The sequence below is a fragment of the Melanotaenia boesemani genome, chromosome 15 (assembly GCF_017639745.1).
Source record: "Melanotaenia boesemani isolate fMelBoe1 chromosome 15, fMelBoe1.pri, whole genome shotgun sequence".
Taxonomy (NCBI): Eukaryota; Metazoa; Chordata; class Actinopteri; order Atheriniformes; family Melanotaeniidae; genus Melanotaenia; species Melanotaenia boesemani.
This window is the reverse complement of record NC_055696.1, coordinates 32836415-32852483: the sequence shown is the minus strand read 5'-3', so window position 1 is coordinate 32852483 and position 16069 is coordinate 32836415. Positions and strand designations below refer to the sequence as shown.

Sequence of the window (16069 nt, the reverse complement as noted above, 5' to 3'; positions counted from 1 at the left end):
TGGTGGATGAAAATGTTTTGAGGCCAGACAGCAAAGGTAAGACATGTTTTCTGACTTTTACAAACATGAAGCATAAATCGGGTCTTCTTCTGCCTCTGGTTCGGTGAATCTTGGTCGTAGCGAGATGAAACTTCCAGCTGTGGAATCTGTGAGATGTGAGCTTTCAGTAGAGGAGCCGTTTGTTCATGTTCATGCCATCGGGACACGGGAAGACGTCATCTGTGTTTACATGTGTGTTTGGACTTTGTGTACCTTGTCTTTTAATTATTGTTGTCTTAACTGTGTTTGTTGATGATAGAAATGGTTTTACTGAGCTGGTAGCTGAGATTCTGGACTTTCTGTGGATACCACACATGTTTATAGTTACATCTACAGACCTGACGCTACACCCGGAAACAAGATGTTAACCTTTAACTCCCGGTAGTGGAGGCTGCAGGTGAAGCTAAACAGTCAAGCTAAGAATGAAAGTTTAGAGAAATTATATCCAGAAACCTGGATAATGAAGCAGTGAAGGTGCATGGATGGAAGTTATTGTGCATATTGTGAATATTTCTCTCTCCTCACCATCTAGAAGCTGTGAGATTCTAATCCTGCTTTCTGTCTGTTCACCTGATGCTGATATTCATCACATATTGTTCCTTCTGTGTTTAGAAGGAAGCAGCTTCACAGCTTTAAATTCATCCTGCTGACTTTTTACCTTTTAGTTAGTAAATCCTGAACATTTCATCCTTCTTTCTCATAAATATGTGATTTTATATGAAGAAATATTTTAACTGTTGCTGTTTAAAGAGAAAACTGCTGCTAAACCTGTTTATGTGTTTAGTGCAGGGGTCTGCAGCCTTTCCAATCCAAAGAGACATTTTTCCCTCAGCCAGCTAAATAAAACTACCTTAGAGACGCAAAAAATGACAAGTTATAATATTTTATAAATATATTTTATAAATATCTACTATAAGAAAATTTATTGTAATTTTTTTGAGAACCACATTTTTATTTCTATTTTTAGGTTTTAAAATAAAGACAAACACAACTTTTATGGGATGTAAAAACTTAGTTAAAGAAAAAAAAGAAAATAAGCACCAACCTAATGAAGAGAAAAATAGATAAACTCATCACGTTGTGGAAATTCAATGCAATTATTCCATGGGAACAAACAGAAAATGTGCCGAAAAACCTGCATTTGTTATTATATCAATATTTAAAAACATGAGTTAGTTCTTCAGCATTTTTAGCCGTGTATTTAGAGCCATTGTGGAAGGTCCAGAGACCCAAATGCTGCTCTGGAGCCGCAACTTGAACATCCCTGATTTAGTGTTTGTAAAATTTACTGCATTTTCTTCATTTACTGTAGCTGTAGGCCTTCTTTTACAGAAAAATGACATTTTGCGCGTAGCAATGAGCTTAATTGTGATTAATCGCAACATTTTATGCAATTAATCGCGATTAAAAAATGTAATCATTGCCAGCACAAATTATTATTTGTCTGTCTGTTAATGTTTGGGTATTTGTTTCTTATTACATGTTAAATAATAAATAATCGAACTAATTAACAGTCTGCATCGTGTTTAAGGCTGAAAACAGTTTTATCTTGCCGAGCTCATGGAAGCTGAATTATTTATTTTTGTTTTTAATTTTTCACTGTTAAATGTTTATATTTGTTTTTGCTGTAAGGCACATTGGGTTGCTTTTCTTTTTGTCAGAAATGTATCTTATAAATAAAAAGCAGCGCCACATTCATGGAGCTGGTTTGGAAATGTGGGAACTCACGCTTTTACTCTTCATCCTGCTTCTTCCTCAGTTCGTCCACAAAGGGCTGCAGCAGATTCTGGACTTTAGGGTCTTTCCTGGGAATCTCTGCCATCGCTGCCTGGATTTTAATGATGGATTTTTCTAATCCGAAGTTTTCAAGGACTTTTTGGGGCAAGTCATTTTTAAATTTAGCAGACATCCTTTGTGGTGCTGGAAGACTGAGAACTTCCAGCATCCGCCTGTACTGGGCTGTTTTCAGCTGCTTGAAGATGCTCCTCATTGTGTTTTTCCAGGCTGTTGACATCTCTGAGAGAAACGAGACAAAGGAAATTAGTTCCTGTTCAGGAAAACAAACATTCAACAAGCTGTGGGGAAATTTCAGGGAACAGACTCGATCTTCCATCGTTTATAGATTCAGATGATCTGGAGACATTTCTGTAAAAACCAGGAGGCTTGTTTTTAACGAACATGTTTTTAGGTATTTATCTAACAGCACGTTTTCAGTCATTTTCTCAGATCTGGGAGTATTGATGACGTCATCTGGTCAAGTAGAAAAACTGTACTTTTGTGTGTGAACTGGCCAAATTAACTGATTTTATTCATTTTATCTTCTTAAAAATGTGACAAATTTATGAAATGAAAAATCCAAATTTACAGCTTTGACTCCAAATGATCCTTCAGTGCTGTTATTTAACGTGGAAATAAATAAATGTGGAAAAGCTGAGGGGAAAAAATAAAAACTAGATATAAATGTAACACAACTCACTCTTTTTCTTTGTCTCCCGTTTCTTCCTCAGTTTGTCTACGAAGGGCTGCAGTAGGACCTGGACTTCAGCATCTGCTCCATCACATCTCTGACAGCAGAGATGGACTCCTCTTCTCCGTAGTGTTCAATCATTATCTGGGTCATCTCTACTCTGCACTCGGAATTCTTTAGATATCTGGGAATTCTTTCCAGATATTCCAGCATCTTACGGTACTGTAAGTCACTCAGCTGTTCGATGATGGAGTTCAGAGTTTTTTTCCAGTCTGCTGGTGAAATCTTCGTCTCTGAAACACAGAGAGGAATTAGACCATTAACTCCACCACGTTTCTGTCAGAACTGTGGGAATTAATATAAAAACATATTAATACACAGTAAAAGTTCACGAGTATAAGAACACGCCCTGAATAACAACCGCCCCCATTATTTTTAGTACCTTGGTCAGCATTCTACTCTGGACAGAAAAGCAGAGAAACTCCTCTAAAACATTTACCGATAAAGTTGTTTCCAACACGCTCCACACATCCAACACACCCAACACACTCCACACACCCAACACACTCCACACACCCAACACACTCCACACACCCAACACGCTCCATACCCAACACACTCCACACACCCAACACACCCAACACACTCCACACACCCAACACACCCAACACACTCCACACACCCAACACACCCAATACACTCCACACACCCAACACACTCCACACACCCAACACACCCAACACACTCCACACACCCAACACACCCAACACACTCCACACACCCAACACACCCAATACACTCCACACACCCAACACACTCCACACACCCAACACACCCAACACACTCCACACACCCAACACACCCAATACACTCCACACACCCAACACACTCCACACACCCAACACACCCAACACACTCCACACACCCAACACACCCAACACACTCCACACACCCAACACACCCAACACGCTCCACACCCGACACACCCGACACACTCCACACACCCAACACACTCCACACACCCAACACACTCCACACACCCAACACACTCCACACACTCCACACACCCAACACACCCAACACACTCCACACACCCGAAACACTCCACACACCCAACACACCCAACACACTCCACACACCCGACACACCCGACACACCCAACACACTCCACACACCCAACACGCTCCACACACTCCACACACCCGACACACCCAACACACTCCACACACCCAACACACTCCACACACTCCACACACCCGACACACCCGAAACACTCCACACACCCAACACACCCAACACACTCCACACACCCAACACACTCCACACACTCCACACACCCGACACACCCGAAACACTCCACACACCCAACACACCCAACACACTCCACACACCCAACACACTCCACACACTCCACACACCCGACACACCCGAAACACTCCACACACCCAACACACCCAACACACTCCACACACTCCACACATCCAACACACTCCACACACCCAACACACCCAACACACTCCACACACTCCACACACCCGACACACCCAACACACTCCACACACTCCACACACTCCACACATCCAACACACTCCACACACCCAACACACCCAACACACTCCACACACTCCACACACCCAACACACCCAACACACTCCACACACTCCACACATCCAACACACTCCACACACCCAACACACCCAACACACTCCACACACTCCACACACTCCACACATCCAACACACTCCACACACCCAACACACTCCACACACTCCACACACCCGACACACCCAACACACTCCACACACTCCACACACCCAACACACCCAACACACTCCACACACCCAACACACCCAACACACTCCACACACTCCACACACCCAACACACCCAACACACTCCAAACACCCAACACACTCCACACACCCAACACACCCAACACACTCCACACACTCCACACACCCAACACACTCCACGCACTCCACACACCCAACACACTCCACACACCCGACACACCCAACACACCCAACACACTCCACACACTCCACACACCCGACACACTCCACACACCCAACACACTCCACACACTCCACACACCCAACACACTCCACACACCCAACACACCCAACACACTCCACACACTCCACACACCCAATACACTCCACACACCCGACACACCCAACACACCCCACACACTCCACACACCCAACACACTCCACACACCCGACACATCCAACACACTCCACACACCCAATACACTCCACACACCCAACACACCCAACACACTCCACACACCCAACACACTCCACTCACTCCACACACCCGACACACCCGACACACTCCACACACTCCACACACCCAACACGCACTCCACACACCCAACACACTCCACACACCCAACACGCACTCCACACACCCAACACACTCCACACACCCGACACACCCGACACACTCCACACACCCAACACACTCCACACACACCCAACACACCCAACACACTCCACACACTCCACACACCCAACACACTCCACACACCCGACACACCCAACACACTCCACACACCCAACACACTCCACACACCCGACACACCCGACACACTCCACACACCCAACACACTCCACACACCCAACACACTCCACACACCCGACACACTCAACACACCCCACACACCCAACATACTCGACACACCCCACACACTCGACACACCCGACACATTCGACACACCCGACACACTCCACACACCTGACACACCCGACACACTCCACACACCCGACACACTCCACACACCCGACACACCCGACACACTCAACACACCCGACACACCCCACACACCCGACACACTCCACACACCCGACACACCCGACACACCCGACACATTCGACACACCCGACACACCCGACACACTCAACACACCCGACACACTCCACACACCCGACACACTCCACACACCTGACACAGCCGACACACTCCACACACCCGACACACTCCACACACCCGACACACTCAACACACCCGACACACCCCACACACCCGACACACTCCACACACCCGACACATTCGACACACCCGACACACTCAACACACTCAACACACCCGACACACTCGAACAGCCTTAACATCGTGTTGCATTAAATCCAGGATTTGTTCCTGCAACCTTGTCTCAGTGAAACACATGAAGCCTCTTTCTCTGTATTGCTTTCGTGTCCTTGTTAGCACTTTGAGTTTATCCATCTTGTTAGCTAGAAATGTTTTAAATGTTTTATAAACTCCACTTTTTTCTGCCTGTTCCTTTCAACTCATGAGGGATATGATGTTATTTCACTCATTTAGTTTAGACGTGCAGTAGGAAAACAGCCTTTATTTCACTGTCTTATGTCTAGATGTTTAAAAAGTTGGTTCAGAGTTGATTATAAACGTCTGCTCTTTGTTTCTCGGTGGTTTGTGGTTCTGTTGTTCCACGTTTCTATGGTTATGGTTGTTACTGGATTTATTTCCCATGCCAATTTATTTTTGTGTTCAGTATTTAATTCATATTCACCTTTTCTTCTTCTACCGCAGGTTGCTTTGTTCATGGCGTTCATGGCGTCTGCAGGACGGGTCTTCTATTCTGGCTTGGAGGCAAATATGTGAATATTCCCGCTGTGGGACAACAACAGATTACAGATGCTAACAAGTTACAGCACGTAGCATTTATCTGAAGCTCCAGCTGAGACAAGTAAAGACAGTAAACCTCAGGATTAAATGGTTTCAGTTTGTTTCCTTATGACTTGTTGTCATTCCTCCGTCTTCTTGGCCCTGAGCGGGAAATACACCCCACCCTGTGGGTTCGTCATCATGCGGCGACGGCGTGTGGAGGCTGTTGGGACGTTTATGACGTGAGGAAAAGTTGTTTGAACGTGTAACCCCTTTCCCTGCAGAGCCGGGGTTGTAACACTGCCAGACAAATAGAAAGCATTAACAGAGCAGCTGGTGCTACAAAGCAGCAGGTATTTGAAGCTGCTGCTTCTGGAGTCCTGTGAACATCAAGGTGTAGGATCATCCAGAGGTTTGCAGCTACATCACCACCATCTCCCAGCAACGCTGCAACGTCAGCACAGAGGTTTCAGAGTCTGTTTGGGCTGGAATCATGGGGAGAGAGCTGATCGGTCCCTTCAGAGTCCCTGAAGGTGTGAAAAGGATGTGGCGTTTCTGACTGACCACTTCCTTCCATGGTCCAAAAAGAAGAACCGTGCTTTCCATAACAGAATCCTCTTCATGTCTGACGATGCACCATCACGCTGCAAGGAAAACCTCTGCATCATTAACTGCTGTTAGCAGAAGATGAAATTCGTGGTGTGGCCCCCATCCTCCCCTGACCTCAGCCCTCTTAAGAACCTTTGGAGGATCCTCGAGCTAAAGATCTTTGAGGGTGGGAGGCAGTTCTCATCCAAGCAGCAGCTCGGGGAGGCTTTCCTGACGACCTGCAAAGAAGTTCAACCAGAAACTAAAAATCTCACAAGTTGAGTGGATGCTGCTAGAAAAGGGTCCGGAGTTAAGATGGGTTTGATTTTTTAGTATCATGACCTCCTGGTGCTGGAAATTCAACAAATGACAACAAAATTCAGTTTTTACAGTCGAAAATGTTTTGACTGTTGTGTGTAATAATTTGGAAAAGTGCATTTTAATTTATTTTTACTTTAGAAAAAAAATACTGTTTTCATTGGACGATTTGTTCAATAACATTTGAATTTTAACGGTTGATGACTTGAAAATTATGCATAATGCAAAACTAATTATGCAAAATGATACATAATTATGAAGGAACTATTTAGGGAAATCATGTCATCAATGTATCCCATCCGTCATTGGCCCACTGAGATGACTACATGTAGTGATTAATAGCTGGTAAACAGGAACCTCCTCCCTCATCTTCCCACCGAGGCAGCACGCGATCCGACTGGGTTGCTGCTCCGTCTGCGTGTGCAGCTTCAGGTGGATCCTTCAGAAAACACAAGATCTGTTTCGCTTGTCAAAGTTCTTGTCAACCAATCAGGAAGAGCAGAAAACCCCTGGAGAGGATGAGGAGGAAGAGGCTGAAGGTGAAGAGACCAGACAGAACCACCTCTTCACATCCGGTAAATGTTTTCTCTCAGAAAATTCAACACAAATGAACTCAAATACAGAAAAATTTTATTTATTTTTTTTAAGTTAAGAGGGCAGTTTTACTACATAAAGCCCACAGAAGAATGAGAGTATCTAGAAAGAAGAACAAGGTGTGCACGTGTCTGGCAGGTTAGCTTCCTTCTCCAGGATTCTTCAGCTGCTTTATTTCCAGTTTCAGGTTTTCAATTTCTGCAGCCAAGTTGTTCACCTGAAGCTGAAGGTCAGACTCAGACGGACCTCCTCTGGAAGAAAAACAGGAAAACATGCTGAGATCCGGGTGGCGAGGAAGAGAACGACATCATCGTCCTCCTCCTCGTCCTGCAGACGGTTCAATGTTTAACTTCAGTCATATCACAGAATTTGGATTAAATAAAATCTTGTTGGACTCCTACCGCCTCAGAAGACCCCCGTTCACCTCCTCCTCGCTGGAAGGTGAAGCTGCTCCCATCACTGCATTTCACAAAAAGAAAGAGATGTTTATATAACGGTGAGAAATTCTGATAAAATGTTTTGTAGTAAAGTAAAATGTCAGATCAGCTGTTTAAGGGTTAAACTCTCCTTTAATGGTTCATAGTTTATAGTAAAAGGTTTTTTTCCCACCGGGTTCGTTTTGTTTTCTCCTTCTGACCAGAACAGACGACAGAAAACGACTTTGTGTAGTTAAGATACAATGAAAAGAAGGCATGAATGATTATCTCCATCCCAGAGTGGGACACAGGTGGACTCAGCTTGGCGAGACTTTAATAAAACCCAGAAGGAGGCAGCGATTTAATGCGTCCAGGGATAAACCAGGACCAGGACTTACCCCAGCATTCCCGACTGAGGACAAGACTCGAATCTGTCACAGATTATCGGTGTTGTATTGGTTTGTTAGTTTTTTAGCTGCTTTATTCATCATGAGCCAAATTAACGGCCAGCTTTCATTTTCTACTGTATTTAAAAAAAAAAAAAAAAAAAAAAAAAACTAAATCAGTTGCACAAAACAACTTTGGGAAACTTTCAAAGAACTTTAGATAACTTGTTATTGTACATAAAGACTGAGGTCAGATGTTATCTGAGGGTTTTTTATGTTGAAGAACACACATCAACTTTTATATAAGGAGCTGAGTCCACCTCACTGCCATCAAGAGGAAGGACCCAGATGTTTTAACAGACATTTTAATCTCTCACTGTCATAAGTGAGGCTTTTATTCATGGATTTTAGCTCTGCTTTTAATACTGTTGTCCCAGCATGCTAGTCAGGACGGTACGGGACCTGGGTCTTCATGAACATCTGAGTCTGTGGATCAGAGACTTTCTGAACTCCACAAACAGTGAGACTTGGTCCCACACCTCCCCTGTCCTGACACTTAGTATAGGAGCACCTCAAGGATGTGTGCTCAGCGCGGCCCGGTACTCCCTCTACACCTGGGACTGCTCGTTTGCAGAGGATACAGCCGTCATAGGTCTCATCTCAAACAACGATGAGCATGCAGGGATGAGGGTCGCAGACTGACCGGCTGATGTCCACAAACATCGACAGAACAGAAGCAGAGCTGCTGCAGAGGGCAGTAAACTCACCGGTCTCGCCCTCCCTTCCTGAAAGACATCTACAGATCACGCTGCCAGAGCAAGGCCTGCAGAATCATCATCGCCCCTTCCACCATGTCTTCTCCTTGCTGCCCTCTGGCTGAGGAAAAGCTTCTACCCCTCAGCTGTCCATGAGCCCCGCCATCACACGGCCCCCCACCGCCACCGTCTGATCCGCCCCTGGACCCTTTTATATTCACTGATGCAACTTAATGTTTTAAATGTTTTACAGTGTATTAACTGTATGTTTGAATGCCTGTATGCCTGTGGGCATGTATGCGCGTGTGTTTGTGTGAGTGTGTAAGAGCTTTTTTAAATGTTGTATTATTCACTGCAGTGACAATAAAACTATTCTGTTCTATGTTCTATATTCTGTGTTCTATATTCTATGTTCTATGTTCTATATTCTATGTTCTATATTCTATGTTTTATGTTCTATGTTCTATGTTCTATAATCTATGTTCTATGTTCTATATTCTGTGTTCTATATTCTTTGTTCTATATTCTGTGTTCTATGTTCTAAGTTCTATATTCTATGTTCTATGTTCTATATTCTATGTTCTATATTCTGTGTTCTATGTTCTATATTCTATGTTCTATATTCTATGTTCTATGTTCTATATTCTGTGTTCTATATTCTATGTTCTATATTCTGTGTTCTATATTCTATGTTCTATATTCTGTGTTCTATATTCTATGTTCTATGTTCTATATTCTATGTTCTATGTTCTATATTCTATGTTCTATATTCTGTGTTCTATGTTCTATGTTCTATGTTCTATATTCTGTGTTCTATGTTCTATATTCTATGTTCTATGTTCTATATTCTGTGTTCTATATTCTATGTTCTATGTTCTATATTCTATGTTCTATGTTCTATATTCTGTGTTCTATGTTCTATGTTCTATGTTTTATATTCTGTGTTCTATATTCTATGTTCTATATTCTATGTTCTATATTCTGTGTTCTATGTTCTATGTTCTATATTCTATGTTCTATATTCTATGTTCTATGTTCTATGTTTTATGTTCCATGTTCTATATTCTGTATTCTATGTTCTATGTTCTACATTCTACGTTCTATGTTCTATGTTCTAAATTCTATGTTCTATATTCTATGTTCTATGTTCTACATTCTATGTTCTATGTTTTATGTTCTATGTTCTACATTCTATGTCCTATGTTCTCTGTTTTATGTTCTATATGCTATATTCTATGTTCTATGTTCTCTGTTTTATGTTCTATATGCTATATTCTATGTTCTATGTTCTCTGTTTTATGTTCTATGTTCTATATTCTATATTCTATGTGCTATGTTCTACATTCTATGTTCTATGTTCTACATTCTATGTTCTATGTTCTATATTCTATGTTCTATATTCTGTGTTCTATATTCTATGTTCTATATTCTATGTTCTCTGTTCTGTTCTATATTCTGTGTTCTATGTTCTATATTCTGTGTTCTATATTCTATGTTCTATATTCTATGTTCTATGTTCTATATTCTGTGTTCTATGTTCTATATTCTATGTTCTATGTTCTATATTCTATGTTCTATGTTCTATGTTTTATGTTCCATGTTCTATATTCTATATTCTATGTTCTATGTTCTACATTCTATGTTCTATGTTCTATATTCTATATACTATGTTCTATGTTCTACATTCTACATTCTATGTTCTATGTTCTATGTTCTACATTCTATGTTCTATATTCTATGTTCTATGTTCTACATTCTATGTTCTATGTTTCATGTTCTATGTTCTACATTCTATGTTCTCTGTTTTATGTTCTATATGCTATATTCTATGTTCTATGTTCTCTGTTTTATGTTCTATATGCTATATTCTATGTTCTATGTTCTATGTTCTCTGTTTTATGTTCTATGTTTTATGTTCTATGTTCTATATTCTATATTCTATATTCTATGTTCTATGTTGTACATTCTATGTTCTATGTTCTATGTTGTACGTTCTATGTTCTATGTTCTATATTCTATGTTCTACATTCCATGTTCTATGTTCTATATTCTATGTTCTATGTTCTACATTCTATGTTCTGTGTTCTACATTCTATGTTCTATGTTCTATATTCTATGTTCTATGTTCTACATTCTATGTTCCATATTCTATGTTCTATGTTCTACATTCTATGTTCTATGTTCTATATTCTATTTTCTATGTTCTACATTCTATGTTCCATGTTCTATATTCTATGTTCTATGTTCTACATTCTATGTTCTATATTCTATGTTCTATGTTCTACATTCTATGTTCTATCTTCTATGTTCTATGTTTTATGTTCTATATTCTGTGTTCTATGTTCTATATTCTATGTTCTATGTTCTATATTCTGTGTTCTATATTCTTTGTTCTATATTCTGTGTTCTATGTTCTATGTTCTATATTCTATCTTCTATGTTCTATATTCTATGTTCTATATTCTGTGTTCTATGTTCTATATTCTGTGTTCTATATTCTATGTACTATGTTCTATATTCTGTGTTCTATATTCTATGTACTATGTTCTATATTCTATGTTCTATATTCTATGTTCTACATTCTGTGTTCTATATTCTATGTTCTATATTCTGTGTTCTATATTCTATGTTCTATGTTCTATGTTCTATATTCTATGTTCTATGTTCTATATTCTATGTTCTATATTCTATGTTCTATGTTCTATGTTCTATGTTTTATGTTCCATGTTCTATATTCTGTATTCTATGTTCTATGTTCTACATTCTATGTTCTATGTTCTATATTCTATGTTCTATGTTCTACATTCTATGTTCTATGTTCTACATTCTATGTTCTATGTTTTATGTTCTATATGCTATATTCTATGTTCTATGTTCTATGTTCTCTGTTTTATGTTCTATGTTCTATATTCTATGTTCTATGTTCCACATTCTATGTTCTATGTTTTTTGTTCTATGTTCTATGTTCTTTGTTCTGCATTCTATGTTCTATGTTCTATATTCTATGTTCTACATTCTATGTTCTATGTTCTATTTTCTATGTTCTATGTTCTATATTCTATGTTCTATCTTCTATATTCTATGTTTTATGTTCTATATTCTATGTTCTATGTTCTATGTTCTATATTCTATGTTCTATGTTCTATGTTCTATATTCTGTGTTCTATATTCTTTGTTCTATATTCTGTGTTCTATGTTCTATGTCCTATATTCTATCTTCTATGTTCTATATTCTATGTTCTATATTCTGTGTTCTATGTTCTATATTCTATGTTCTATATTCTGTGTTCTATATTCTATGTACTATGTTCTATATTCTGTGTTCTATATTCTATGTTCTATATTCTGTGTTCTATATTCTATGTTCTATATTCTGTGTTCTATATTCTATGTTCTATGTTCTATATTCTGTGTTCTATGTTCTATGTTCTATGTTCTATATTCTGTGTTCTATGTTCTATATTCTATGTTCTATGTTCTATATTCTGTGTTCTATGTTCTATATTCTGTGTTCTATATTCTATATTCTATGTTCTATGTTCTACATTCTATGTTCTATATTCTATGTTCTATGTTCTACATTCTTTGTTCTATGTTCTATGTTCTATATTCTATGTTCTATGTTCTATGTTCTATGTTCTACATTCTATGTTCTATCTTCTATATTCTATGTTCTATGTTCTACATTCTATGTTCTATCTTCTATTTTCCCTGATTTTCTGTATGAACTCATCGTCAGGTTCTTCTTCTTCAAGGAAGGGACGCAGCAGCTGCTGGACAGCAGCATCGTTCCTCATGATTTTCAACTTCTGGTTGATTTTAGAAACAGATTTTTTGACTCCAAACCTCTGAATGATTTTTGTAGGTAATTCCTCTTTGAATTTCTTATGTATTTTTTTCCGTTCGAATCCAAGATCATTCGCCACCTTCCTGATCTGGTCATTGGTCAGCTGTTCAAAGATTTGTCTCAGTGCTTCCTTCCATTGTTCCTCTGTAGCGTCCACCATCTGAAACCCACAAACCAAAGGAGAGAATTAAAGAACACTGCACCATGCAGACCTGAAGAAAACCAGTCGTGTTAAACGGTTTTTCATTATGTTGATTTATTTCCATCTAGTTTTTTTATCCTGCTTCCACGTGTAGACGTATAGAAAATAGCTCGTCTCTGGGTGGATGTGGCCACACAGGATCAGGCAGTCTAAGCCTCGTGCACCCCTTTCCTCCTTTGGGATTGGACTTGATGTGGAATAACTTCAAAGCCCAGAACCTCCTAAACTGGGCTGAAAAACTTTTTAAATCAGTCATCATGGTAGACTGCACACCATACATGACTAATTACGTCTGGGACACACATGGAAACAACAACAAATTCAGTCTTTCATCTTTAAAAACCTCTGAGAATCATTATTAAATCCAATCATACAGAATTAAAAACTCACTGTTCATCACACTAGAAAGACAGAAATTTAATAATCTGATCATTTTTAAAATTGTTCACAATATGTACAGAGTTAAAAATGATCAATTATCAAACCAATTCACAAGTTTTTCCAATTAATGCAGAATAAATTCAGTGTGAGGAACAAACATGTTACATGTGAGAATGAACAGCTGAATTCTGGAATAACTGCAGAAACATGAAAACAACAGGACCAAACAATCAATGAGGCTTATTGGAATTTATTGTGTATTATTCTTCATTATAACTGGATATTATTGTGTGTCCGGGTGTGTGTTGTTAAACATCCAATCAGAGTTTTGTACTTGATATTTAACTTCATCCTAAAACCTTTTTAAAACTTTAAAGTTTTGATTTAAATTACTTTTTTTGTTTGAAATTTTATTTAAAAAAAAAGCAAAGAAGGCCCCTCGCCATGTCCAAAAAAATCAAAGAAAAACAAAATTATTTTGATTCAGTTACACTTTTACATGGTTTTATTTACATATTTTATTTGTATGTTAATATATATATATATAAACATACAAATAAAATATGTAAATAAATATGTATATATATATATATATATATATATATACATATATGCTTTTATTCCTGATACTGAGGTCTGTTAAAGAATTAAACGTAAAATTTTCAGGACTCACTGTTTTCCTTCAGTCTGTCCTCAGCAGGCAGAAACTGACGGTAAGACAGAAGAAAACTTTGTTTGTGACTCAGTTTCCTGTTTTTGTTTAAGCCTGAAACTATGAAAACCAAACCCTACAAATCCCAAACTACACAGACTCCATCTGTTTTAACTTAACACACAAAGTCTCCACAATCCATCATGAAGCCGCCACGTATGAGCCATCCCTGGAGACGCATTACGAAGCTAAAACTGAGACATAATGTTTTATAACTTCTATCACATTAGAAAGAGTGAACATATGAACATGAACGGACCAAGTCCACATCTGCAAGTGTTAAATACATTTACAAATCCGTTCAAACAAGTCCAAATCCTTCCACCTTTTCAGCAGCCAGCTTGGTGGGTGGAATCTGATTATATGATATCACAAATCTGACCCTAACCCTAAAGTCAAAGTCCTCTTTTATATGCGCTTGAACACAGACAGCAGAAACGTTCCAGTCCTGGTACTACTGGATCAACCAGAACATCTCACTACAACGGCTGAAAAGGTGGGTGGGACTTTCTGGCACTGAACTGGTTTGAGTCAGCTCGTCTGATTGAAAGTTGTGGAACATCAGCTTGTTGTTTCTTCTAAACTTTGTCTATATACGTTAGCTCACTTTGCTCCATATTAGCTCATATTTCTGAAGAAAACTCTGGATTTTATACACTTCACTGTTTTAGTCAAATAATCAAGGCAGGCAAACGTTTAGCAAGCTGCTAAAAACAAACACGCACATTGTTGGTGAAATCACTGAAAACACCTTTAAGTAAAACAAATAGTGGGAGGCCACCAGAAATAATGATTGTGATGCTATTAAACATGACATTACATAACTGGAGATACTATATAATAGAACAGCTGGATAGTGATGGTGTGGTTTAGCTGAGATTTGTTTCTCCACAGATTATAAATGCATTTCATTTTCATAGAAGAGGTTATTTTGTATTTCTATTTTTAAAAAAAAGATAGATGGGTTTTTAAATATGAAGTACTAGTCACTTTAGTTTCTTATCATGGGGCACAAAATCTCTGTCAGTGCCCCTGGCAGGGAGAGACAGGAAGACGTCTCCGCCACCAGGAGACGTTCCAGGATTAGATGGTGAAATAGCAGTTCCTAGCTGAGGAGCCCGAGGTTGTTTTATTGGCGGGTTTATCAGAATCTGAAAGTGTCTAAATTTGACTTCAACATTAATTCTTGAATTTCTATTTTTGTGTGATGTCAAATCAAATTATGTAATGAGTGTCACACCTATGATGTTATTGCCCCCTTTAGAACTTTATTTACCATAGATGGATAAAATAGGGACAATTGGTGAAAAAAAAGAACCTCAGTCTCTTATGATCATGAATCAATTAAAACATTGATAAAATATTTACACTGCAGAAAGTTGCACAAAAATGTCAAAGGAGAATTTTTTTTATGCTGTATTAAGAGTTAAAAGAAAAAAATCCTTTAATTTTAAACTTCTGCTCGTAATCAGAATTGTGACAATTCTTATGCCATTTGCATCAATACAACCAAAATTATGCAGTTATGTGAGTTAAGTTAAACTACTCACATTCTACTTAAAAGAAAAATCCGATCAGTCCAGGGTGCCTTAAAAATAGCTGTGATTTTATTTAAGGGAAAAGAAACATTAACTTAAGTAAAGTTAAAAAATTAATACTCCCCATCTCTAGAACCTCAGCATTATCTCATTAACACAGCTCTACACAGAGTTTCTGCATAAATGTTGTTAAAGAA

General features: G+C 39.1%; 1 long non-coding RNA gene across 1 annotated transcript in view; it reads right to left on the bottom strand.

The window, feature by feature from the left end:
* The window catches only part of LOC121654424, an 11993-nt gene extending 5680 nt beyond the window's left edge, over positions 1-6313 (bottom strand). Inside the window, exons 1-3 of the long non-coding RNA XR_006012952.1 lie at positions 6041-6313; positions 2516-2799; positions 1768-2055 (exon numbers count right to left, since the gene is read on the bottom strand). This is a non-coding gene — a long non-coding RNA (uncharacterized LOC121654424). The remainder of the gene's footprint in view (positions 1-1767; positions 2056-2515; positions 2800-6040) is intronic.
* Positions 6314-16069: the final 9756 nt, after the last annotated feature.